The 27,729-nt window shown below is 37.5% G+C and overlaps 1 protein-coding gene across 3 annotated transcripts in view; it reads right to left on the reverse strand.

The window, feature by feature from the left end:
- CDH12 (cadherin 12) overlaps positions 1–26,160 on the reverse strand; it is a 652,689-nt gene extending 626,529 nt beyond the window's left edge. For 2 of the 3 annotated variants that reach the window (XM_084880772.1, XM_084880773.1), the window contains exon 1: positions 25,949–26,160. The gene's annotated coding sequence lies outside the window, so the exon portion shown is untranslated. The remainder of the gene's footprint in view (positions 1–25,948) is intronic. The other variant, XM_084880770.1, reaches the window with a different exon arrangement.
- Positions 26,161–27,729: the final 1,569 nt, after the last annotated feature.

Genomic DNA, 27,729 nt, shown 5'->3' on the forward strand with positions numbered 1-27,729 from the left:
ACTCATGTACAAAAGGAATTGCAAAGCCCAGTTTCGTATTCTGAATTTTAGGACTATTCATCTTAAATTCATTGCAGGCAGTCTGCTAGTTATATTCTAAGTAAACCCTGAAATAGATTATGTGGACCATGGAAAGTGAAAGGTATGGAAGAATGAAAAGTGGAAGGACTGTGTTGTATGTGGGTTGTCCTTAAAAATAGAGCATAGAAATCAAACTGCAGCAAAGCGTGGTATATACAACAATGCCTTTTAAGTATCAAGAAACTAGATTAAAATCAAAAACCTTCCTCAGTAGCCGTGCGTCTCTTCCAAACGCACACTTTCATTGCACTAGACTTGCTGTCCTAGTGAGGCTCTGAGAATACACATAAAGCAGTCATTCAAACCCCATGCAAAGGCAGGCCTAGCATCTCTCATTCTCCCACTTCCACAGTGAGCTCTACCCTACTGTAAGGTTTTGCTCTATCATAGTTTCACTAACAAACGGTTCTATTTGCTTCACATTGTGTATCATACATCAGAGCTTTCCTCCAGCGCACCAGCCCTGCCATTGTTCTTTCTCATGGTCCTTGTATCCCTTTCTCTTATCTCCAAGAAATGTTTTTTAATTGAAATGATGCTGCTCAATTACCCTATCTCTCATAGATAAATAATATGCAGTGTTCCATAGTGAGAAAACATTTTACTTCTCCTGAGAGGTTTTAAACTCTAATTTTGTATGCACCTAGCAATATACAAAAGCAGTAACTATGAAGAGATAGAGATATATGTACAACTATACATTCATCCATTCATTATTTATTCACTCATTTATTCAACAGCAATTTTTTAATATGTAGTAAGTAGGAACCATATGCAGTTCTAGACACTGATGATATAAAAATAAATAAAATAGAAAAGAAATCCTGTCTTTACTATATATATATATATTTATGGAGGAAAGAAACAATCAATCAATGTCTGGGAAATATTTGATGACTATGGGTTGGGGCAATTTTATTTTTTAATTTTTTTTAAATATATATTTTATTGATTTTGTACAGAGGGGAAGAGAGAGGGATAGAGAGTTGAAAACATCTATGAGAGAGAAACAGATCAGCTGCCTCCTGCACACCCCCCACTGGGGATGTGCCTGCAACCAAGGTACATGCCCTTGACTGGAATCGAACCCAGGACCTTTTAGTCCGCAGGCCGACGCTCTATCCACTGAGCCAAACCGGTTTCGGTTGGAGGCAATTTTATATAAGGTTATCAGGGGGGAATCTTACACATAGCAAAAAGACAATATATGAATAGAGATCTGAAGAAGGTTAGAGGGTAAGCCAAGCAAGTACTGTATCTAATGAAAATATGTTCCTGGCAGAGTTCATAGCAAGTGCAACAGCCCTGAACTGAGAGGTTATGTGGTTTGATTAAGAAACATTAGAGGCCAGAAGGAGTATGTGGGCCAGTGAGTGATTCAGGGAATGGACAGATGGCTGGGTGGGTGGATGGATGGATGGATGGATGATTAATGGATGGATAAGCAAGGGCAAATGACTTGGAGGTTAGGACAGAGAGAAAAGTAGGCAAGTGTAGATCATACAAATTCTTCTAAATAAGTGGCCTATACTTTAGACAATTGCCTTATTATTATTATTATTTTAAATTCATCTTTATTGTTGAAAGTATTACTGATACCCCTCTTTTTGGAGGTAAGGAGAACCCAGGGAAGACTGTTTTAGGAAATTACTGAGTTGAGTATCCAAATACAAATATTCAATGCAAAGGAAAATGAGAATCATCCGAGAAATGAAATAAAAGCAGCAAAGAAATGTAGGCATATGTGTGTGTTTCAAATGAGGCTAGAAAAATAGAACGTAGAAAATGTTAACTATATTTGGGTTCTCAGAATTTACTCATTGTCTGGCAGAAAGTAAAATGAGGAGCCCAGGTGAAAGGGACATGGCTAATTCCTCCTGGATAGAATATACCAGCTATATTTCCAAAGATAAATTATCAGAACAGAAAACAAAAAGACCAATTGAGGTGCAAGCAACATTTGCAGGGGGGGAAAAAAAGAATTAAATTCCATATGAAAACAAAAGTAAATAGGAATATATTTGGAAGATATGTAAAATTTAGCTTATCTAGTATTGGCAATTGACTAGGAGGGGAACTGGAGGAGAAAAGGGGTGAAGGAGTCCCCCAGGATCAGATTTGCATAGCTGGGTGGAAGAGGTTATTACTGACTGCCGTGAAAATGGAGGCAGCATAAATCATGCCTAAGAGGATGAGCTTTGGCATCAGACACAACTGGCTTCCAGCCTCAGCCATTCCACTTAATAGTTTTGTGCCCTTGCCATTAAATTTATCTCTTTCAGACACTTGGTGTCATCGTATATTAAATGGAAAATGTAATACTTCAGAGGGTTATTGAATCCAATCTTGATAATATATGTAAAGTACTTAGTATGCTACCTGACATTAAGTAAACACTTATAAATATCAGCCAATATTTCTGTAAATATTGGGAGTAAATATAGGAGTATAGGAGTCACAGGTGCATTTTCATGTCTCAAGAAAGACTGAAGTCCAAGGAATTCAACAGGACTGTATATGTGCATTTGTAATATTTAGCATTTACATGTTCATTAAGATTATTAGAGTGGTGACTTTTATCAGAAGCAATGTTTAGGGTAAGACAAGCAAAGAACTGTGGGAATTGAAGGTTTATAAAGTCTTAATGAGAGACAACTATGAAGGGAAAAAAATAAATTTGTGTATAAGAGTGAGGAATTATTTTATTTTATTTATTTATTTCTAATATATTTTATTGATTTCAATGAGGAAGGAAGAGGGAGAGAGCTACAGAAATATCAATGATGAGAGAGGAAGTCATCAATTATGAGAATCATTGGTCAGCTGCCTCTTGCACACCCCCTATGGAGGATCTAGCCTGCAACCCAGGCATGTGCCCTTGACCAGAATCAGTCCACAGGCCAATGCTCTTTCCATTGAACCACACCAGCTAGAGCAAGGAGTTATTTTTTTAACTGTTAGTGTAAAATGAAACCATAGCAAAATATCATAAATACATTTGTTACAAAAAAGGATTTAAAAGAACAGATTTTATTTCCTTTACTCTAATTCATTTTAATTCTTGATAAGAATGTGGTTTTGCAAGACACCTAGGAACAATTATGGAGATGAGAAGGAGCAAATATCTTAGTTACTAAGAATCATTTTTTATAAAAATACTATTTTTGATCTGATAATTCAGAGGACAATAATGTCCTAATTAAATCTCTGACAATAATCCTTTCACATTTGATTAACATCTTTAGTAGAATTCAGGGTTTGTTTGTTTTTAATGTTAATTCCAAGATCACTGTCTATTTTTTTTAATGTATTTTATTAATTTTTTTACAGAGAGGAAGGGAGAGGGATAGAGAGCTAGAAACATCTATGAAAGAGAAACATTGACCAGCTGCCTCTTGCACACCCCCCACCTGGGATGTGCCCGCAACCAAGGTACAGACCCTTGACTGGAATTGTACCTGAGAACCTTCAGTCCACAGGCCAACACTCTATCCACTGAGCCAAAACAGTTTTGGCCATTGTTTATTTTAAATCAGCAAATATATTATTCTCAAAATTCAAAGTTTACTCTTGAAAATACATCTTTCACATAATCTCTCTACACCAGTAATTCATTTAGGTTTCAGATGATTAATTTTTTCCTAGTCTGGATGATCTCCTTTTTTAAAAATATATATTTTAAAATATTTTTATTGATTTCAGAGAGGAAAAGAAACATCAATGATAAGAATAATTGATTGGCAGCCTCCTGCATGCCCCTTAGTGGGGATTGAAACCTCAATCCCAGTAGGAATGTGCCCTGACTGGGGATGGAACCCTGACCTCCTGGTTCATGGGTCAAAGCTCAACTATTGAGCCACACTGGCCTGGCTGGCTGATCTGCCTTTTAATGACTGCCCAAACAGATATCTGGTGGTTTAGCTTGTGTTTTTAATTTTAGCTAGAATAAAGATGTAATGCCTCACAAGGCCTACAAACGCAGCTCCTTAAATCAATGTAACAAGATCCAGAATATTGTCTAAGTTCCTGAGGATGTCACAATTCACTGTGCTGGTAGGACACTGACGAGATCAGTACAAAGAAAGCGAAGATAAAACTGCATTCATTGTAATCTCTTCAGAACAGAGCGCAGTGCTTGTCACATAGTTGAGGCTTAATGAACATGCCCTGTGAGTCACAGACTCTGTGAAATAATAGAGCAAGTCCAAAATGCGAACTAAGCAAGACTGGAGATGTGAAAGTCATATTAAACAACGACAAATCCTCTTCTGGATCAAATTTTATCATTAATTGCCTTATTACAAACCGTATAGCCAATAGATTCACTTAATGATAATAAAACTTCAAAAACTTGCCCTGCCTGGTTTTGCTCAGTGGATAGAACATCATTGGCCTGTGTACTGAAGGGTCTCAGGTTTGGTTCCGGTCAAGGGCATATGTCAGGGTTTCAGGCTCAATTCCCAGTGTGTGTGTTTCGGGGGAGGGGGTATGCGATGCAGGAAGCAGACAATCAATGATTCTCTCTCATCATTGATGTTTCTCTCTCTCTCTCTCTCTCTCTCTCTCTCTCTCTCTCTCTCTCTCTCTCTCTCTCTCTCTCTCTCTCTCTCTCTCTCTCTCTCTCTCTCTCTCTCTCTCTCTCTCTCCTCTCCTTCTCCTCTTCCTCTCCTCCTCCTCTGAAATCATTAAAAAATATTTTAGAAAAAAGAACTTGCAACTGTCAGAGTTGGTACATATGTGGAAATATGTCATATCAGAAAACATGGCCCTCATAAGTAGATGAGACTATCCCAGATTTAATTTATTCAAAACACTTTAGTATTTGAAATGCTCTCTGTGGGAATAATTCAGTCTTTCAGGGGCATATAATTTGCCAATATTGTTTTCTTCATTGTAACAGTCATAATGTATGTCTCAATGGTCATTTGAATAAATCAAGACACATTATGATGCTCTGAAAACCCATCATCACTTTTGCAAATATTACTTTTTTTATTGACCAAAGAGTAGATGCTGTAATGCATGGCTATTTTCATTAATCAAACAGAACCATCAGAAAGCGAATTTGCACTAAAAACAACTAAGACACACAATCATCTTCTTCAGTTTTGTTTTAAACCAAAGGACACGACCCTCCATTAACTCTGCACTCACTGTTTCCCCATGAGAGAAGCTGGATAGCATGACTATCAGATGTTTTAGTTAATCATCGTTGACCTTCTACAACTGGGCACAAAGTGTTTTTGCTGTGTCTACTGCAGTTTTGTTTTCGAAATTCTTCATTCATTAGTTAAACCTCCTGGTGCTTTGGACTAGCTTAGTGGTCCACAGCAGTATCATTTCTACTGTGCCAGTTAGGGAAGAGGAAAACAGATAATTTATTTTTCCCTCCGTCCTCTTTGTTTGAAAGCCAGAGTAGTGATTTTTCAGAGAGCACAATGAGAGGATAAAGTAAATGACTACTTTATAATAAGTATAGGGAAGATGAGAAAAAAAAAGTGGCAGGATATTTACTGAGAAAATTAAAGTACTTAATTAATTTGACCTCAACACTAACAAAAATGTTGCCAAGGATAGCTCTCCTAGGTTTGTAGTAATTAAGTACTTTGATTATAATGAGCATACTTATTACAAAAATGAGGTACTCTTTCACCCTGATTTTAAAACAGGTGTAGTTTCAAAGCTCCCTCTTCCAATCTCATTTCCTTTCAATACAAAGTCAAGGCAAGTTCAACATGGCCCTGAATCAAGGAAATTATACTCATTTTGTAGAAATCACATACTCAGTAAATCAAATATCCGAGAAGGCAACTAAATTATTATGATATTTTAAGGGTAGTATAAGAAACTACAATTATTTTTAACTACATACCATATCAGCTTATATTAGCAAGTATTCTAAATGAGCATACTTTTACATAGTACTTTTGAAAATAATGAGCTATTTGTCATATACCGAGAAAGGGAAGAAAAAGGAAAAAAGAACAGGAAAAAGTCTTTTGGTAGATTGAATATCTCCATCATGTTCATCACTTAAAAATATGTTTTTATTGATTTTAGAAAGAGAGGAAGAAAGAGAGATAGCAAGGTAGAAACATTGATGAGAGAGGACCATTGATCAGCTGCCTCCTGCATGATCCCTACTGGGGACCGAGCCCACAACCTGGGCTTGTGCCCTGACTGGGAATGAAACCAGTGACTTCTTGGTTCAAAGGTTGACACTCCACCACTGACCCACGTTGGCCAGCTTTGTTCATCACTTTCTTTCCATTGAAGAAATTCTTTCCATTGAAGAAATATAGAAATATTAATATTTCTTCAATGGAAAGAAAGTGATGAACAAAGCTGGCCAACGTGGGTCAGTGGTGGGTCAGTAGTGACTGGGAAATACTGTTGTAGATGCTTAATAAATAAGGACTGATTAAATAAGAAAAAAAGTTTATTAAGTTATTATGTGAATAAAATAATACAGTAGACATACAAATAAGACTAAGAGATATCCTGAAAGAATGGAGATAGTCAGGGACAAGGGATTTCAAACATAATTTAAAAAATAGGTGGGATTTTTAATAAGAGATGAAGCTATCACACTTCTTAAAAGATAATATTGTTCACTGTATGGAAAGGTGTCTTACGGGAAACAAGTTTAACTGGATAACAACCTTATGATAGAAAGAAAATGCATTATCTTTATTATGGAAATATAAGACACTTTATTTCAAAAGAAAAATCTAGAAGGAAGGCAGGAAGGGAGACAGAGAAGAGGGAAGGGAGTGAGGGGGGAGGGAAGAATGACTGTGGAATATAAGCTTCACATCAGCAAATGAAAAAGCATTAAATGTGCCCATAAAATAAAGATCCGCACCATCTTGCAATAAAATTTGCATTTCTTATTTAGTAAAATACTGCAATGAAATGAATTTTGAACATTTCTCTTGCAAGAATTTGTTACTTCTCTGTTAAAATGTACAACTATTTTAGAGGAACGCTCAATGTGAATCTAATTAGCATATAATTATTATTCCTATATCCCTACCCATATTCTCATCACATGGAAAATGTTTAATTTTTGCCTTTTTCAGCACCAAAATTCTTAGGCCTGTTATAGTTTCTAGTCCTTTAATGGAGAATATATTCTGGAAATGGAAAATAATAAAGTGATTAATATATTTATAAATTATTAAAAGCTAGAATGTCCTAAAAAAACAATTACAGATGGGAAACAGTGTTATGAAATGCATTAATAATTTCTAATCTATTGTACTGTTTACTTCAGGAGTGAAATATTATTGGAATATTCTTCCCATGTTAGGAGTAAAAATATAACTAAACATTCATTTGTTCTTTGCATTAGGGCTAGATCAAGGAAATTAATCTTGCTCATAAAGAAAAGTGTTCATTCAGTGATCATTCATTAAATGGCATTATCTCTTTGTGAATCTAACAAGTTTTAATGACATTGTTTTACCAGTAACCTATTTCTGGCAAGGGGATTGTATTGGTATTTACTATAGGATCTTCCATTAACAGTTAGCCCCACCTTCCTTCACTCTATAATTATATATTTCTCACTCTCACCGTCAACTGTGAATCTGGGCAAATCTCTAGGGCAGCTATCTCAATGCAGTGGCTTATTTGTGCACTTTCCGTCAGCCCATGCTTCCATATTTGCTGGTTAAGATGACAGTAGAAGGAAGGTTAAAGAAACAAAAACCCAGAAATTAACTTCTATATAAAAGCCATGGTCCCTGTGGGTCCAATTCTATTTGGTAAACTAAGTCAGAGGCCAGCTAATGTCAATGTTGTTGAAACTACAGAGGGCCCTCAAATCAAATCATTTCACTCAACATCATTTGGTTATCATGTTGATGAAAAATTATAAATCAATTCCTGGCAGGGCAACTGTCTATGTGGAGTTTGCGCTTCTCCCATGTCTGCCTCGGTTTTCTCCTGGAACTCCAGTTTTCTCCCAGTGGATCATCATGTCTAACTTGTCCCAGTCTGAGTGAGCGTGTGTGCGTGAGCACCCAGGAAGTGGGTCCTGTCCAGAGTTGGGTCCCACCTTGCACCCCGAGCTGCCAGGAGAGGCTCAGGCCACCCAAGTCCCTAAACTAGAAAATAGTGGGTTGGAAAATAATGATCTTACTCATTTGTATTTATCTTTCTTAAATGTATGCTTGACTCATCAGTTTAATATTAGAAATGTTTTAGGTCTTTATTTAGTAATTTAGTGAGATTTTTGTAACCAGAAATATACCATAGGAACTTAACTCATTTTAATAAATTAGCCTATGGAAAATTGGTTTTGTTTTATGTCATTTGGCTTAGAGTCACAGTTTCCAAGAGCCTGTAGGTGACATTTAGTGAAGACTTACTGTGTAATCATTTTTACTTTTCAGAAAGAAAGAGGGGATGAGATGTTGGTCAACTCCATAGAAAGTATACTATTCTTTCCTTCAAAAGAAGTTATAGAAGGGTGCTCTGTGCAAGAGAAAACTTCAAGGTATTAAGAATAATTGGACCAGGAAAATATACTTAATTTAAAGAGATCCATGCCCTGGTCTCATGGCTCTGTTGGTTGGAGCATACAGCAAGAGGTTAGGAGTTCAATCCCATCAGGTAATATGCAAGAGGCAGCTGATCCCTCTCTCTCTCTCTCTCTCTCTCTCTCTCTCTCTCTCTCTCTCTCTCTCTCTCATCAATAAAATTACACACACACACACACACACACACACACACACACACACACACATATATATATATATATATATATATATATATATATGATTTTATTTTTCAATAAATAAAGAGACCCATTATTTGAGCTAGGCATTATCCAAAGGTAATAGACATTTCATGACATGCATATTTTAGCCTGTATTTAAAAAAAACAAACAAAAAAACACACTTTTATTCTTCAATGAATGCAGAGAGCAGAGAAAACAGAAAATCAATGAAATATTAATTCATGTTATTATTTTGATATATGTTATTCTTATAATAAAGGTATCAGATACATCCCCAGCTTAAATATGCATTCTTTAATTTGTTCCACTTGGAGTTGTGAGTAATGCTGATTTCAGAAAAACATGACTTTTTCTTTACAAAAGCTTATTTAGTCATGTTAAAGCTTTTTAAGACTAGTGCTAGACTGCATTCGCCATCCTGCATCCCATAGGACTTGTTTGGATTTTTTTCTCAAGTAAACGCTTGCTTTAAATAGCACCGTTTCTCACCTCCCAGTGTGGAAGTAAATCATTTGTATAAACTTGAATCTGCCTAGTGTGATTATATATTTTTTCTTTATTGATTAAAGTATTACATATGTGTCCTTATTGCCCCATTGCCCCCCCCCCCACACACACACACACTCCAACACTCATATCCCCACCCCCCTGCTGTCTGACCATTGGTTAGGCTTATATGCATGCATACAAGTCCTTTGGTTGATCTCTACCCCATACCCTCACCATTCCCTACCTTCCCTATGAGTTTTGATGGTCTGATCTATGATTCTCTGTCTCTGGATCTGTTGTTTATTTGTTTGTTTGTTTGTTTTTTCCATCAGTTTATGGTGTTGATTATATTCCATAAATGAGTGAGATCATGTGATATTTATCTTTCTCTGACTGGCTTATTTTGCTTAGCATAATGTTCTCCAGTTCCATCCTTGCTGTTGCAAATTGTAAGAATTTCTTCTTTTTTAACTACATATTTTAGCTTTTAATGCAAATTTATCAGTTTAAAAGTTTGTGGGTTTTTTTAAGTTAACATTATACTGTTTACTAAGTATGTTTGGCTCTTTCTTTGCAGGTTTCTCTATTATTTATCTTGTTCTCCTGGTGTATCCTAGATTATTTGTATGACAAGGTAACAAAAAAAAACAGGGTTTAAATATCATACAAAAATATGTGTAAATGGAAGATATTTTTGATTCATATAAATGGACATAATCTTTATAATTTAAATTTTCCTCTTTGTTTGTCCCTCTCCTTCTTTCACCTACTTTCTTTTTCTCTAGATGTGCATATGTAAATTATGTTTCTATGTCTAGTTTACACTTGAATTCACTGATACCACTGGGAACTTAAACTTCAATTTGCTATAATTCATCTCTGTGACAAACATGCATATACACAAGTAGAAACTTGTTTGCACACATAAGCTCATAAACATGCACTCCTACACTTTAGTTTGTAAATGGCCTGACACCTAGAAGTCTAAAAGGTAAAGTCTGTAAATATTAAATGCAAAGAGAGCTGCAGTAGAGGTATTTTTACCTTGTTTACCCTCCATTGTCAGGAAAATGGAATCTCCCAAAGCAATCAAGTTAAAACTGATTTCAATTCATCAAGTACAATTGAAACCACAAAATCATAGCCACACACAAACCAGAACAAAGTAGATACTATAGATGTTTCATTTCACAGCCCTAAAATTCTACCACATTCCTCACTTTATGAATATACTAGAGGTCCGATGCATGAAATTCATGCAAGAGTAGGCCTTCCTTCCCCCGGCTGCTGGCACTGGCTTCCCTCACTGCCCTGGCTTCACCTGGAAAGTCATCTGGAAGGACATCTGGTCTAATTATCATATTATGCTTTTATTATTATAGATTATTATAGATATAATATGATTTACATTTTGTTATTTCCTTTTCAAAAAGTATGTATGTGTGTTTATGCTAATGTATGGTTATAACACACCAAAGTAATATAAGAAATCTGAGTGATTTGGTCACATATATTTTCTTTTATTTATGAATATACAGCAAGTACTTAATTGTGTGCTACTCTTATCAGATACTACAGATACTAGTCTTATCTTCTGATCTATAGTAACACACAAGATATAAAGATCCCTGGTCAAGTATTTACATCCCAGAAATAAACAATAAGCATATTATGGAAAAGTAAAAAATGTGGAACTGAGTAAAGAGGATTGTATTGCCTGAAGGCTTTGTGCAATCAGCACTAGTAAATAGAGTACTGAGGATAGGCCTCAAAGAGAAGGGGGACTTGCCAAAACCGGTTTGGCTCAGTGGATAGAGCATCGGCTTGGGGACTGAAGGGACCCGGGTTCGATTCCGGTAAGGGGCATGTGCCTTGGTTAAGGGCATATCCCCAGTGGGGGGTGTGCAAGAGGCAGCTGATCAATGACTCTCTCTCATCGATGTATCTAACTCTCTATCTCTCTACCTTCCTCTCTGTACAAAATTAATAGAATATATTAAAAAGAAAAGAGAGAGAGAGAGAGAGAGAGAGAGAGAGAGAGAGAGAGAGAGAGAGAGAGAAGGGGAACTTGAATGAAGACACTTAAAGGCAGCTAGCCAAATAGGTATCTGGTAAACGGAATTCCAGTCAGAGAGAATGGCTACTAAAGGTGGAGTAAGCTTCATGGAATTCTCCAGAAGCAAGAAGAGTTATGAACCCAGAAGGGAGAAGAAGAAAACTGATTAGAAATAAAATTAGGGGGCACATCACACAGTCCTTGTCTTTTCCTGGGAGGTAAATGGGGAGCCATCAGTTGGTTTTGAACAGAGGGGTTGCATGACCTAGTATGTTTTCAAAGGATGATCCTAGCTTTTGAGGCTAAGGTTTGGAGAGCTACAAGCAATGAGATGAGTTAGGAGACTAATGCAATAATTCCGATAAGCAAGTATTGCTACTAGACTCATGATAGAAACAGTGAAACTGCTGAGAATTGGTAAGCTTCTACATACTTTGGAAGTAGAGCCAATAGGATTTCCTGGCAGATTACACCCAAAACGCAAGAGAAATAGAGGATATAAGAGAGTTTGAGAATTTTTGCTTTACTAAAAGGATGGAATTTATCAACAAACATGGTAAAATCTGAGAATAGAATATAGTTGTGAGTGGAGACCAAGATTTCATTTTGGACTTGTAAATTTGAGATGTCTATCAGGTTTCCAAGTGTATCATATGCAAAAAAAAAAAAAGGAGTTGGGTAGAGACTAGATTTGGGGAGATCTGAGCTGGAGATATATATTTGAAAAATGTCAACAGATGGTGTTTAAAACTATGAACTTGGATTAGATCATTACATGTGTGGGTGTAGACGGGAGAAAAGAAAGCTGCTTCAATATTAATGGGATAGAAGAAATCAGCAAATAAAACTGAAAAGGGATTGCAAGTGAAGGAAAAAAAGTAAAACCAACATGTATGGGCATCTGGGAAATCAAGTTAAAAAAATTGTGTTAAGCAGAGAAAATTTAACTGGGTCAAATAAGTATTAAATACATAGAAGTCAGAGGACTAGTCTTCTATATATACATTCATTAATCAGTTGGCAGAAAGTTTCTGGAAGGATATATAGGAAACTGCTGGTGTGAGCAGAAACTCTGGGAAGTGGAATAATGGGTAAGTAGAAAGGGAGATGAAGATTAGAGTTTAATACATTAGACAATACCTGATTTTCTTCACCATGAGTATAACTTACATTTACAGCAAAATATGGAAATACACATTTAAAAAAATAGCAGTCATCAACTAGATGACAAAATATATCAAATGACAACTGATGAAAACACCAAACAGGTTATCTTTAAAAACAAAACAAATATCCTTAAAAATAGCATGCATGTACTTTAATGATGTCCCAAACTCCATTAGTTGTTACTTGGATTAAACATTACCTCTAGATGGCTTATTTTAAAATATAAAATTACAAAATTTGGATGTTTTTTTAAACAAGTAAACTTCTCATTGTTGGTAACTAAATGGTGTTTGTAGCTTTTTTATCATATAGCATATACTTTCCTAACTGAGTTGTCCTACATATTTTTAATGTTGCCTGCCTTCTATGTTGTTTCAGTAAGTTTGCTATTATAATGCATGAAACTACAAAAATAAGTAAGTCAATCAATAAATAAAATATAAATATGTCAGCTGAAAGGGATAATGTTAAATAAGTATCATCAAAAATAATTTAAATGGCTATAATTATTACATGGACATAGATAACTATGCAGGAGCTACGTGCAACATAAGGAGAAATGTATGTTCTATGACTCTGTGAACATAGGTATAAGATAATTGGTAGAGTTCAAAGATGGGAGGGGCATGTAATCTAATATCAGGTTGTCCATGAAACACATGGCCCATAAAGAGTTTTTAACAAGGAAGTACTGAAATGTTATTGACTATTATGGAGGCTGGCAGCAAAGGTAAGGTAAAGTGAATAATACTGATATCAGTATTAACTAATAAGCCATTAACATTATAGGCCATGGGTCCATGATAAGTCAAGAATGAAGCAAGATATCTCTAGAATAATAAATTACGAAGTCAACCCAGAACAATGATAGCATCTATATATATAAAAGCCTAAGCAACCGGAAGATTGGATGACTGGACAACCCGAGATAGCTATGACACACACTGACCACCAAAGGGAAGACACTGAACACAGGAGCTGCCCCCTAGTGGTCAGTAAGCTTCCACAGCAGGAGCACCGCTCTGCTGACAGACAGGCGCCAGAAGCCAGGCTGACAGCTGGCGAGTACAGCTACAGCAGCACAAGCCTCTCCCAGAGGCGGCTATGGGGACAGTGGGGCAGGGATGAGTGGGAGCAGAACAGCGCCCAGCCAGGCTCAGGCTCCTCCCTGGATGCCTGTCACTTCATGGACTACTTCGTGCTGTGCGGGATCGATGGTGACACAGGCTGGAGCCAGATGAGTTGGCAGGTAAGACCAGACTGCAGCAGTGTGGAGGTCTGCTGATACCCAGAGGCCAGGCCAAGGGACCCCACTGATGCACAAATCCATGCACTGGGCCTCTAGTTCCATAATAAAATGAGAAACATTAGGCTACCTGGTTTTCTTAGAAGGAGAACAGAGAGAAAGTTGAAAATATTTTGAGAAATAAAGAAAGAATAGGGAATAGAGACTATAAGAGGTCTTGATAGTTTTGTAATTAGTAATTAGTTGTACAAATATTCAACATCACTAATCACCAGAGAGATGCAAATTAAAACTATAATGAGGCATCATCTCACACCTGCTAGAATAGCTACCACCAATAAATCAACAAGTAAGTGTTGGTGAGGATGTGGAGAAAATGGAACTCTGGTACATTGCTGGTGGGAATGCAGACTGCTGCAGTCAAAAAATTAAAAAATGGAATTGCCCTTTGACCCAGCAACCCCACTTCTGGTAATATATACTAAAAAAAAATTCCAAAATACCAATCAGAAAGAATATATGCACCTCTGTGTTCATAGCAACATTATTTCCAATGGCTAAGATCTAACAACAGCCCAAGTGGCCATCAGTAGATGAGTGAATAAAACTGCTGTGGTACATTTAAATAACTGAATATTATGTGGCTGTAAAAAAAAGAGGGAGCTCTTTGCAACAGCATAAATTGACCTGGAAGTTATTATGCTAAGCGAACTAAGACAGTTAGAAAAAGATAGTATGACATGATCTTACTCATATGTAGAATCTAGAGAACAAAATAAACTGACAAATAAAATTATTCCAGAGACATGGATGCATAGAACAGAATAATACATCTCAGATGGGTAGATATTGGGGGGGGGGGGAGAGGAAGCAGAAAGAGAATAACCAAAGAACATATTTGTACATATTGCATAACCCAAGGATAAAAACAATAATGTGGTAAAATCCTGAGGTGGGACAGAGGATGGGTGAAGTGGGAAAAGGGAGGAGTGGAAATGGGAGACATCTGCAATTCTATCAAAGATAGATAGATAGATGATTGATAGATAGATAGATAAATAGATATAGATAGATACACACACACACACACACACACACACACACACATATATATATATAAAACTGATTTCTGTCAATATAAAATCTTCCAATGCAATATTCTAAGTGCATTTTAAATTACTAATAATAAGTCAGAGGAAAAGTAAGGAAATGATTTCACACATTGTTTAACTTTTGTTACTTCCCCTTAATTTCCTTCAGAGAAAGGCAGGTGCATTCTCTGTTTGTTTGTTTTTGCAAAAAGATTTTTGGCTCTACCTTTTTAGCCTAAAATTAGCTCTTTATTTTCATGGCTTTTGACACTTTCTTTGGCATGAAAAAAATAGGAGTTAAGTGCACTTACAAAAATTGGTTAAGTAATCATTAATGAAAATATCTTGGCTCTCTATTAAAGTTATTAATCATAGCTTGTGACTAAGAAAAAAATATAATAATTTTTCTGGGTAGTTCTCTGTGAATCTACAATACTAGGACTTTTTTTCTCAACTCTATTTGTAAAAACACTCATAACTTAGTTTTCCATGGTGACATGAACTAATGGACCATCTTTAAATAAATTCACTAGAGATCCAGAATATGGCACAATGCTCTGTTTTTTCTGTAGTGCTGTAAAATTAGCATCAAACACAGAAAATTTTACCATTCTTTACCTCCCCCATGGTTGTCATCTCTACTCTGTAAATCACAGAGCAAGAATAAATGAAGTTGTTTTCCTCCTGTCATTCATATTTCATAGCTTTCTCTATAGTGTAGATGTATTTCATTTTTAGGAAGGATTAATGCCAAAAGAGTTTATTGCCTTCTATCAGAAACATTTAGCTAGCTGCAGAAATTGTACTGAAGAAGTTGCTTTTAACATTTGTGTGTGTGCATACACATGGACACAAGGGATTAAACGTGAAATATGAGAGCATCACAAAAATACTGTGAAAATACTTAAAGAATATTTCTAGAGGAGACACCTTAATTTTCAAGATGTCTTACACAGAATATGTCTCTAAAGACACTGCAGATTTAATGAGAAAATAGACATGTAAAGGAAGCAATCACCATGTTGGGATTATAACACAGATTTTTGGTTCCTTGTTATGATATTTATAACAATGTTACATTGATGTAACATTGCTTAAAATTATGGACTGATTTGTCCACCAGTCTTGTCTCTCTGGGTATGCACGTTTGTATGTATATTATAATACAATATATATGTGATATATATTTTTTTCACACAAATATTCGCCAAGGAATAAGAGTACGTAGATGGTAAATTTAAGTGTAATTTTGATGATGCCTAGTTATGAAAAAAAGTCAATGAGTTGTCTCTCCTTCCTCACAAAAATGAAAAAAATAAAAGAGAGTGTGTGTGTGTCTGCTGCTCTATTAAAAAAAGATGCCCAGATAAACTCTGAATAAGCAGCCAATGTTCTTATAAAAAAATAAAATAAAAAACTGGTTCTTAGTTGAAATTTCATATTCTTGGGAAAAAAATAATTTCTGTGCATTATCAGGCCCAAAGCTTCATGGACATGCACCCTAAGACTTCTTGTAATTACTTGGAAATCTGCAGGCACAAGGGAAGGGGCCTGACTCATTCTTTGGATGTGATAACATGACTCACATGGATGTTAAGGGGTAATGGGCAACTTAGTTCGCTGCAAATCAAACAGCTCCATGATCCATCATTAACCTAAGTGAGCCCTCTCTTTATTGAAGTAACCCTCTAAATGAATAGGTCACAGAGATTTAAAAGCTCACAGATTTGTTAATGTTCCAAGGACTTAGAGTCTATTAGATCAGATGGCCTGAGCCATGAACAAAATCGCAGGCACTTTGGATAGCGAAATTGCTTTGGTGTGTGTATAAATATTTTAAAGAATATTCTTTGAAACTCAGTTTAAACAGAGCACGCTGCATTTGTGACATTATTCTGCACAAATGTGTGCCTGTGTCAAATTGAAAGGAAAAGAAAGGGCTCTGTAGAGAAATACTGCACAAGAGGAAATAAGTTCCCACTCTAAGCTGACTTTCATAATGCAATTAACTCCATTAGAGAGAATGGAATTTTGAATACTGTTCAAATTAAGGCAGTGCAGTTAGCAGCAGCGGCAATTCAGGAAGAATTAGCGGTGCCCTTCTGTAGAGAGCTACTGAATTAAACCTTGGAGGGTTTTAAGATTAAGCCATTTAATTGTTACTTCAGGAGCTCTGGACTCTGCTCAGACAGGAGTCCAGGTGTTAATATGGATTCTCCTCTGTTACCGTCAGATAACAAAACGGAATCTCAGAGCCAATTAAGACAAATCTGTAAAGGCTTTCTATCCCTTTTCAGTGAATCCTGAGAGCTTTATTTTAATTGTAGACTCCATGGGGAATGGGGACATTATACACAGTGAGATAGCACTGAATCCTGAGTTGAAAAGATCACAAGTACTGAGGCAAATTATTCTGCCCTAACTTTAAAAAAAAAAAACAACATTTTTTTTGTAGGCTAACACATTTTATTCTTTTCATTCATTTAATTATTTTAACAGGAGAACACTGTCTTAATATCAAATACTAATACAAAAGCTTGGCTAAGTAATGATGATTACGTTTATAAGCCAAGTTATATGCATGAAGGTATTACATTAAAAAGGCATAAAATTCACAAATAGGCCTCACTCTCCTCTCTAATGATAACTGTCCTTAACGTATCATCATGTAAATGGTTCAACCCCCTTTTATATGCATTGTATGTCTAGGTGAATATGTGCTCATATTCATCCTTTTATTCATTCATTTATTCATTCACCAAACACTTGTTGAGGACGTTCATGTTCCAGGCATTATAGTAGGGCTTTTCTCACAAGGTTTGCATTTTATGTTGGAAGACAGTAGGAAATAGGTCCTATTTAGAAGAATAAATAAATATGTGTAGAGGTAAAGATAATTACTCCTGGGAAGGAAGTGTTACTTATAGATGGTGGTTAGAACTAATATCATTTGAATTAAGATCTGCACAAAGGGGAAAGGTGAGCACAAATTCCCTGTGACAGGAGTGAACTTGGCACAAGGAGAAGGGAAATGGAGGGGTTGGGCCAGATACTGGCGTTAAGCCATGGAAAGTACTTTGCTGACATCGGAGGGTTTATAGCTGGCTGCTGTGGCACTGAATTGAGGGTGGGGATGGATAAAAGCAGAAAAAGAAAGACCAGTTTGGAGACAGACAATAGTGGTTGGAACAAAGGTAACTATGGTGGAAGTGATTTGATTAAAGACATATTTAGACAATAGATCTATGAAGCAGTAGACTCAATATTGACACAGATTGTGGGGAGGTGGGAGGTAAGCAAAGCCTCAGAGGTGACCCTAAAATCTTAAGGTGTTAAATGAATAATTACATAATTGACTGAAGGAAGATTGGGAAGATGAGTACATTTAGCTTGTGGTGAGGACGGGCAGAAACCAAGAGTTTATTTTTGAACAAGTTGTGTTCAAAATGATTAGTAGATCTTACTATGGGCTATATTGTGCCAAAATTCACAGGCCACCTGTTGAATCCCTAGCCCCCAATGTGATGGTATTTGGAGATGGGACCTTTGGAATGTAATTATAGCTAGATGAAGTCATAAGGACTGGGCTCTTCTTTTGGGATTAGTGCCTATTTTATGAGAAGAGGTACCACAGCAAGTGTTCTCTCTCTCTTTCTCTCCGCATAAGCACTAAGAATAAGGCATAAGAGTACACAGTGAGAAGATGCTGTCTACAAGCCAGGAAGAATGTTCTCATGAGAAACCAAGTCAACTCAGCCAACACCTTAATCTTGCACTTCTGCACCTTCAGAATTGTAAGAAAATTAATGTCTGTTGTTTAAGACATTCAATAGACAGTATTTTGTTCTGGCAACTTGAGCAAGAAAATTCTGAGGTGCAAGTGGGAATACTCAGTCATTCTGATATTGGAGTCTGATACTCAGCACAGGGATTGGAGACAAAGATTTGGAAAGACACATCCACATGGCATTTAAATGCCTGCAAGTGACTTCGGCTACCTCTTCAGAAGTTTCCAGATTGAGAGGTGAGGAGGGCTGCATCCTGGGAAACCATGTTTCTATTTATAGACAGGGGAGAACTCAGCAAAAGAGAATGAAAAGCTATAGTCACTGAGAGAAGAATAATGTCAGAAAATACTGCCAAGTGTATTTCTGCAGAAAATAATCTAAGTATTGAAATTGCTGGATTTTGTACTTTGATGGATACTGCCAAGTTTCCTTAAAAAAAAAAAAAAAGATAGCATATTTTACAATCCTCTATGAGATAGGCCTGGACCTTTGTGACATGATTGTATTTTTGAACATGTGTGACTTTATTCTTTGTCAAATGTAACAATCATTTAACAATATCATTATCTAGAGGTGTGTTTAAATTTCAGGCTAGGGGCAGATCACATGCCATATATTTTCATTTATAACCTTGGTTCCCTCATGAATGCTGCTATATAATCATAGACACATAAACTTACTTGTTCAATAAGCATGTAAAATACTGAGTATGTATTATAAATATATTATGAAATAAATACATTTTAATCCTTTGTTAAAATGTATATTATTTAAGTTTAGTATATACAGAAATTTGCTGTATTTGCCTGATAACTTGACACAAGTCTAATTCTGATAGATAGAATTCTGATACACACTGGACTTCCTTCTATGTTAGTATCTAAGAGTGGTGACCATCTTCTAGTCATAACGTCAGTTTAGTACAAATAGTGGATACTGATTAAGATAGCTAGATGTCTACCTGTGAGACACTCTGTACTTCAAAAAGTATCCTGGGCTTCTCACTCTTGCTAGGTACATATCTACCAAAAACTCTGACAAGAGCTTAGTTTTTACTTTTACTTTCTAGGGAATAGCATAGTAAAAACTTTACTGATAAGTATGCCTGAAATCACATCCCTTGGAGTGCTGGTTAAACTTCATGGAAACAAATATTGACCTACAAAGTTGGAGAAGGACGTTTTGTTTTGAGTATATATTGTTAGTTGCTTGTTCCCTCAAGCATTTCTAAAGTTTTTCCTCAAAGATAAATTTTAAAAGCATCACACCATTTAGTGTTAATGATAGCACCACAACATTATTTTTCATGGGCAGAGTCTATTAATGTTAATTTGTGTTTACTTCTCAACATTTACCAAGCACTTGGATCTATTTCAATTACATATAGAAGCATTACTTGGTATAAATTAATTAGCATCACATTCTGGTTATTTCCTCACGGTTCTTTTTGACATTCAAGATATTTTAATCAATGTTGAAATGTCAGCTAAAATTATTGGATATTTTGTTTTTAAATAGAATTTCAGTTGCATTATTAAAATTAATGCCATCTAATTGTATCTTCTACCTCAGCTCTAGATAAATTTCATCTTCTCTATGTTAGTTGGCAAACTTGGGATCTTCTCAGGTAAAATCTGAAAATTGCTTGTACACAGAAGGCAGGGAGAGACTGAAGAAAGAGGCAGGCCACCCCAGGCTGTCCAGGGCAGCTGCCAGATGAGTCGATATTGACATCCACCTACCAGAACCTTCAAAGTTTTCACAGATACCTTAACGGGGTTCAATAACATATTCAATTCAGATGGTCTCAAAAACAAATTGTTCTCTCAAGCCTGTGTACTTGAAACAGCAACCAGTGTTGGAATGGTGAGAGAAACAGACATTCTGGGGAGCCATGACAGCTGGGGTGCAGCTCGAGGGTCAACCAGCAGTTGCATCCTTTTAATGACCTTCTCTAACAATCTAAGTCCTCAGTTATCATTTTCCTTTCCCTTTCTAATGATTTCCATCTCATCTATTCCAATGTTCAAGCTTGTATTAAAAAGAAAAATTAGCTGCCCAGCCAGTGTTGCTCAATGGTTGAGTTTTGACCTATGAACCAGGAGGTCACAGTTCCATTCCCAATCAGGGCACATTTCCAGGTTGTGGGCTCAGTTCCCAGTGGGATGTGCAGGAGGCAGCCGATCAATCATTCTCTCTCTTCACTGATGTTTTTCTCTCTCTTTCGCTTTCCCATCCTCTTTGAAATCAATTTTAAAACAAAAGAAACAAACCAATCCCTAAAACTTCCCTTCACTCTGCACTCTCTCTCTAGTTCCATCCTATTATCCTCTTTGATTTCTAAACCTTTTGAAATATGGTGGTAAAAGTTTCATCATAATCTAAATTTCACTGATTCTTTAAACTATCAGGAACTTCCATTTCTTTCTATTGAAAACAACTTGTAACATTTTTTTTTTTTTTAGATAAATAACCAGAGGAACAATTGCATTCCAAAATGACTCATCCATTCCTGGCCGCCAAATGCTTTCATCTAACCCAGTGGGCCAGCTCTTTACAAATCTAGCTTGATATAGTCAAGGAAATCTGAAAAAAGAAAGACTTGACCATTAGTGCATGTTCTTCATGGGATAAAATTATATAAATCAAAAGGGGGGGGGGAACACAAGAAACAAAAATAATTCTCAAAATTTGGATTCAAAGCATTGTCTGCCTCCCCCCCCACCCCCAAGTTTTTATCTTTCCACATTTTAGTGCAGACAATGAGTCAGGACTCATCTTTCCATGGAGAAAAACATTGTGTGCATGCGCGCGCGCGCGCGCGTGTGCGTGTGCGTGTGTGTGTGTGTGTGTGTGTGTGTGTGTGTGTATGTGTTTATGTGTGTTATTGGTTGGAACCCATTCATTATATGGCACCCTTAAGATGTTATGATCAATCATATTTTATAACTAGCATACTACTATACCCTGATGTATAACTACTTCTTTGGTCCCTGGTACTAAGTTTACATCACTCAGTCACTTGATTTAGGAGTTTATATGTAAGTCCTGCATTTTTCTAATGAGTATCTGTGCACAAATTGGGGCCTCACCTTCTCTCAATAGAATCTTCACACATATATGTATATGATGCACATATTTTACAAAGAATTTTACATTGTTTAAATGTCACACCCCTCATACAAAGGTAATTTAAATCCATTTATAGCATAATGACATAGATATTCAAAAAAATGGATATGAAAAAAATCTGCAACCATTTAGTGAAAAAATAACTTAAGCATATCAAAAATTTAACTTATCCATTAGTACCATGAACCATCTATCTATCTACATAAAAGCCTAAGCGGCAGAATGACCAGTCATTATGACACAGACACTGACCACCAGGGGACAGATGCTCAACATAGGAGCTGCCCCCTGGTGGTCAGTGTGCTCAGACAGCAGGAGCGCCACTCAGCTGACCAACCTTGCCAGCGGCCCACCAGCCCAGAGGCAGCCACTCCCTCCCTCAGTAGTCCTGCAGGTCCAATCTACAAAGAAGGGGTCAGGCACAATGGATCAGCACTGCCCTGCACAATGGGCTCATGGAAATCAGCCTCCAGCAGCTCCCTGCTTTCCTTCCCTAGACTCTCCACAAGGAAGAAACAATACAAAAGCAGCCACCAGGTAGTTCCCAACAATCAGTGCAAATGTCAGGGGGACAGATCTGAATCCCAGGCCAGCAAGGGTGTCCCTCCGCCTGCACAGAGGCCAATAGTGTCCCAGCCCCCTCTCATCCTCCTGGGAACCCCACCCATTCACGAATGCATGCACTGGGCCACTAGTAATAGAATAAAGTAATACAAACCTGAATGGCCCTATATTTATAAAAATAGTAAACATAGACTCTGTTTTCCATTGCTTAGCAAATGCTTATTAAATTTTTAATTAATAATTAAATAAATGGATTCTTATACTATTTGTATAATAAACATTATGTCAAGTTCATCATGATTTTTCAATAGTCATGACTTTCTATTAGTCTTATCCAAAAACTATTGATACCATATTATTAATTATGTTAACATGTGATGTTTAAAAACAACTTTGAATAACTTTTTTTGATATTTGACACAAATGGCATTATTCATATTCACAGGCACATACAATTTTTCTTTAATGTTTGGTGATAATGTATCAACCTTTTAGTATAGTAATTCAGAAAAAGAAGCAATTACCTTAAAGACAAGTATTACAATGCTTTAAACTGTTCAATTATCATGTGTTAGTAAAAGTTCCCAATAAAATCTTAATTTTCCCTTATCTAATGATTAAGTTTATTTTTCTTGATATAAATCGAGCCTATTCATAAAAATAAAACACAATCTTTGTTAATCAGGAAAGGTATAATAATTTCCACCTATAGTTTAATATAACTAGAACCATGAATTGGTGTCACATTATAAACAAAATATCTATTGATTTGTTAACTGACATAGTAACACAGGACATAATTACTATAAAAACAGCTTTAATTTGTTAAAAGACTAAAAGAATAATGTCTTACCTTAAATCTGTAGTCACATTTTTCCTTTGAAAATATGAAGAATTTATGACCCAGCCTACTAGTAACTCATTTTTTAATAAAATGATCTTTTAAAATATATACTTATTGATTTCAGAGAGGAAGGGAAGAGGAACGATATAAACATCAGTGATAAGAAAGAATCATTGATTGGCTGTCTCCTGCATGCCCCCTACTGGATATAGATCCTGAAACCTGGATATATGCCCTTGACCAGAATTGAACCCAGGACCCTTCAGTCTGCGGGCCAACATGCTACCCACCACGCCAAACCAGCTAGGGCTAGTAACTCATTACATGAGTCCTAAGATTTTATATTTTTACCTAAAAACATGGCTCACTTCTGAAGAGAACTATCAACCTATGCATCTTCCTATTATAATTATTAGATGGATTTAATGGTATGACATCTGAATGACATAGGTGTGCAAACACAGTAATATTTCACATCTTATTTAAAAACAGTATAATCAGACTAATCCAATTTCCATTTTATTAAGAAGACTGAATTGATGTTCATCCACTGGGTATTTTACAACGTAGAAGTGACAGAAATTCTTAACAACCACTAAATAAGAATTGATTGATTTCCACCAATGTCACACACTATTACATTTTATACATTTCACAAAAATACCAGATGCAGAAGATGCTCTGTCTAAGGACAGCAGTTTTGTGCTCCATCCTTCAAGAATGCAGTCAGACTGAGGTGGAAGTATGTCACGTGACTCACTAACAGGGATTTTATTCTCACCATAAACTAAGCACTGGTTTTCCTGTCATGAGAACATACTATGTATCATATCACACACAGAACAAATGGCATCCCCCCTCCCATAGTAATTCTTTTTGAGGGGATTATCTAAAATGATCACCTCACTAAGCAGATCAGTGGAAGGAATGAGGTCCAGTAGGGGGGAAAAAAAGATTCTTGGCCTGAAAACTTCCCCCTACAGACTGAAAATGGTACACAGCAGTAGAAGTTAAGAATCCAGCAATGGGAGATTTGCTGAACACAATAGAAAAGAAAATGAGGTATATGCTTTTATGGGGGAAGGGGCTTAGCATTGTCAGGATTAAACTTGGATGCCAGTCTTCAAGGTAAGAACTATTAGGAAGGGGAAAACACCTCTTGGGATTGGGTTTTCCAGGGAATATGAAACCTTCTGTTTTATTCCAGTGGTTTCTATAGCAAGTGGAGCACAGCCACTCAGTTTTGTTACTGAACAAGCCTATGTGCTGGTCACTTTAGCAAAGGGGAAGCTCCTACTTTGTGTGTAGCTGTGCTCTTGAGCATTCCAAAACAATTTGTAAAGCACCTGCTTATGGCTCAGGACTAGTACCACCTGCGTTTCAATTCTGAAGAGATCTTCAGCTTAAATCATAGTGTGTGTGTAGGGGGGGAGGAGGAGGTAATAATATAAACATATTCAGTTAAACTCCTTTCTAGACATGATCATAAAGATATATACATTAAAATGATTCTCAAATTACTTAGGATCATTTAATGACCTTGGCATTGGATGATGAGGCTCCATATATCCAGCTGTGTGCCTGGATATCATTTTATAAATCTTAAAACTGATCAGGGGTGCTGGAAAGATTAAGCAAACTAATACCGGCTTGGCATGGTTGGATTATCATGTTTTGGTCCTGTAGAGGATAATTTAAAACTGTAAACACGTTTTCAGATCCTGCTCTATTTAAAATGATTTCCCCTCAGTCAGTGTTAAGTATGGTAATTTTCCAGCTGAGCAATTTGTGAATGAGCGTCAAAATACCTGGTGAGAAATTGAGAATCATGACATGGTCACAGAAATCTGCCAAAAGTGTGTCAGCCCCCTCTCCAGAGAGTAGAGAGAAAGATGTCTGTGAGTGACATCAAACACTATGGACTACAGAGATTGGGAAGTCACTGTGATTCTGTGTAGAAAGAAAGAAATGGTTATGATTTAGGAGAAAAATATCTACAAAACCCTGAAAGTCTCCTTGAACAATGGCTTGCTTGCATATTCCATCGTGCACATATGTCTTAATTTTCAATATACCACCAAAGGCTGAATCCCCTTGAGATAATTGTTGAAATGCATATTATATAACCCACAGGCACTCCGGTCATCTATGTCTCTCCCACTTCTCCCAAATTAGTTTTGTAGTAGCAAGGTGAGGCCGCTGCATGCTGAGAGGCTGGCTATTAAAGCCTTTCAACTCTTTCCCAGATGCGTTTTGTATTTGTTTTCTAATGAAGGGTGAAGTTGTAAAATGCACACGCGGAGAAGAGGTTTTGTATGTTAGCAAGAATCGGCCGAGACAGGTATGTACAGAAACTGATTAAAAACATAGCATTACATATTTTGCCATTAAAAAAAAAAAGATAGCAATAAAGCCGCTTATAAAATGACCTAGCATACCTAAATTATTTTCATTCGAAAATTCAGCCGCGCTAAGTAACGCACCTGGGTCGCTACAATCTTTCTCGCCCTCCCCTTTGCATGGAACCTCTGAAGCCTGGAGACTGACTTGCTGAGAACTTAGGGAAGTTTCCCAAAAGCACAACCCTGCCCGGGCTCCTCATTCAGACGCCAGGTCTGTGTGCAGCCTCCTTGGGCTTCTGCCTGCGCCAGGCAACACTTTATTAATCATGCATGCGTCTGGGGCGCGCACCCTGAAGCGATCACACACACGATGCAGTCCCCCTGGCAGGAGGAAACCCTACCTGATGGCAGCCTCCAGGCCCGGCAGCAGCAGCAGCAGCGGCAGCAGCCCGGCGATGCACCGGAGGTGAGTGAGATCCTTCTCCGTCTCTCCCTCCTCTCCGCCTCTGCCTCTCTGTCTCCCCCTTTTCAATCACGGGAGCCACACACTGCCTTGCATTGGGCTGTCTCTCCCTCGCAGAAGGCTCTCCCGGCGGGGCAGCCCGTGCAGCCACTTGCTCCCTGGAAGAGGCAGCCTCCCGGCTCAGAAGCGCCTGGACCCGGCGTGGGCTCCGTCCGCGCTGGTCTCCCGGCCGCTCAGTGATGCTCTCCCCGCGGCGCCCGCAGCGGCCGGCGGCCAGCCAATGGGGGCCGCTTCCCTGCCGGCATCTCCCCGCCCTCCAAACAAAACGGCGTGCCTCGCTGAGTTGTGAAAAGTAATCGCATCCCGTGTTGGAAATGTGTCTTGTGTGTGCTTTCCCCCCCTAGCGTGCACTGTCTGGTGTTTGGATTGTCTGGGGGGACTCCGGGATTCCCCCGAACGCGCCCTGGAGGAGGTGGGGGCCGGCGAAGGCACGGGGCTGGGGAGCAGGTGGGGATTGTTGGAAAATCGGAGAACTATCAGTGGAGAAGCCAGAGGCTTGGTGTCTGGTCCTCAGACTGCCACGGAATCAAGTCCGTTTTCCCAGGGAGGCGTCTGATCCTCTGAATGTTGCACAAGAATCCGGTGCTACATGGCAATAACCTTCCCCGAAGCCACTTGCTGCTCATTCATTTACCCGTTTCCAGGCTGACCGAATGTGGTCCCGATTCTGTGAGGAACTGGGGTTCAGACTACACAGATGGATCTGGCTTGACTAGTTTGGGTATATTAACATATTGTAAGATTTTTTTTTATTATTATTAACATTACATGTCTTCTAGTTAGGGGGGTTTGTGAGTGATTCTCTGCAACTTAATAGGAGAGTATAATGATTTTTTTTAATCTTATAATAAAGGCCAATGCTATTGAAAACAGCAATACTACGTTCGCCAACATTGCACAACTGCAGTGCATGCTTTATTCTTGGTGATCGTTCTTTACATCCCTGTACAAGGAAGGCAAAGGGAGATCTAACGGGCTGCGCTTCAGATTGGTAGACGGCAGGTTTAAAAAGTCAGAGAATTTACAACAAGCCAGCGTGTCCGGACGCTGCACACCTGCTCATGGGAATCCTGAGCGTTTCAATAGAGGGATCACCTGCGTGCAGACACGTAAACAGTCCCGATGATCTCAACAACAAGCACCTTTCATGTTCAAGACCTTGCAAAAGGCTCCCACTGCGGAGAGGTGGGCAGAATGCCACTGCATGCTCAGGGGATGTGGGAGGTGGCCCTCCTTGCTCTGGCCCACTAGCAATAAGATGCTCCATGGTCTCTCCTCTAACAATTTTACTAACGGGGTACTAAACAGCGAACAAAAAATGTACTTGAGTTCATCAGGATTCATTTATTTTCTCTCCAAGAATCTAAGTCACTTTATCATTCATATGTTAAGAATGCAGCACTATTTGGGATCATCATGTAATGTGTGTCAGAAATCTTGAGTACAGAATCTCTATGCAGTTTAAAATATGGAGAAATAAAAGTAGGATTGGTAGCTTGAACCACTGCACAAGTAAGAATATTTTTTCAATGTCATTGTTGCATAAGAATAAAATTAATGTGTCTTTGTAAAATCTTTTTGTTCCACTGAAATAATACAAATGGATGGATGCATTTTAAGTGTAGCCAAGCTTTGTGAGTCCTGACAAGTTGAAATAGC

Source organism: Pipistrellus hanaki (genome assembly GCF_964339955.1).
Source record: "Pipistrellus hanaki genome assembly, chromosome: 4".
Taxonomy (NCBI): domain Eukaryota; kingdom Metazoa; phylum Chordata; class Mammalia; order Chiroptera; family Vespertilionidae; genus Pipistrellus; species Pipistrellus hanaki.